The sequence below is a fragment of the Leishmania donovani genome, chromosome 15 (assembly GCF_000227135.1).
Source record: "Leishmania donovani BPK282A1 complete genome, chromosome 15".
In the NCBI taxonomy this organism is placed as follows: domain Eukaryota; phylum Euglenozoa; class Kinetoplastea; order Trypanosomatida; family Trypanosomatidae; genus Leishmania; species Leishmania donovani.
This window is the reverse complement of record NC_018242.1, coordinates 251,605-252,903: the sequence shown is the minus strand read 5'-3', so window position 1 is coordinate 252,903 and position 1,299 is coordinate 251,605.

The window sequence follows — 1,299 nt, the reverse complement described above, 5'->3', positions numbered from 1 at the left end:
AGGGGGGAGGGCGGCGACAGGGCTTCACCACTGCCCCCGCACATGTGTGGCCTGCACAAAGGCATAAACAAAAGAGGGGGGGAGGGGAGGAGCAAGTTCCAGTGCTATTCATTGGTACCCGTGTGGAGTCGGTGCACGCAGCCTTACCACCCCCTGCCTCCGGCCCGGCACCGCTCACCTCCTTCATGCGCGCGGCATCGCTTGTGATCCGCTTCGCCCGACCCTCGCACGACTGCCATCGACGCGTCTCGCGGCACGCTCTAAGCTCGCGCAGTTGTGTGTGTGTGTGCTTTTTTTTTTTCACACATAACAGACAGACACATACGCGCACATACGCTTTCGGCAAACATGAAAAACGAAAAAGCTCAACAGGAGTGGGACCACCACCACCACTTTGGCAGCTGTCGTGAGTGGCGACGGCGAGAGAAATAGAGAGTAGTGGAGGCCGTGCGTGTCAGTGTAGGCCATTTCCTATACATATATATATATATAGGCGTAGATATGTATATATATGTATGGATGTACATATAACTGTATGCACGCATGGATAGACGGTGCCCTCTCAAGCAGGAGGTGGTGGAGCGGGGCATACACGAGCGGTGACGCACAAACACCCAAGCAGACAGACAGAGACATAGGGGGAGGGGCAAAACATAGCCCGTGTGGCCCCATCGGCACTCCTGATGAGAGACAGGGAGAGAAGGGGGGGGGGAGGATGCGGGGAAACGTTACACCACACATACACACACACACACACACAAGGCAAACCCACAATGGAAAATTCAAGAAGGCTGCCCACGCGTCGTTAAGCAGGCGTGCCCGATGACATACGGAAAGAGAGGAGGGAGAGTAAAAAGATAAGGGAGCACACACACACACACTCAGACACAGGCACACACGCACAAGGGCACCGAGACGGAGCCAATTGGTATACACCCTCTCTACGTGATTGTGTGTGTGGGTGTGTGCCCCTATGCGCGTGCTTGTAAGAGAACGGGGTGGGTGGGGAGGGCTTATAGGATGAACGAGGGAAACATCGGCTTTGGTGTGGCTTCTCCTCCTCCTCTTATCTGCTGCAGGCACACAGGGGAGAGGCGGAGTACGTGAGACGCTGATAGGAGACTGGCGACGACGTAGGGCACAGGAAGACGCGGCCAGTTCAGTGTATCGCTACGAAAAAAAAAAGGATGGGGATGAAGAGAGCGTGCACACGGAGAAATCTTATTAGCTGTGTACGTATATATGTGTATAGATATGAGAGGAGCCCCGACACAGCAGCGCTCGCACGATAGGAAGACT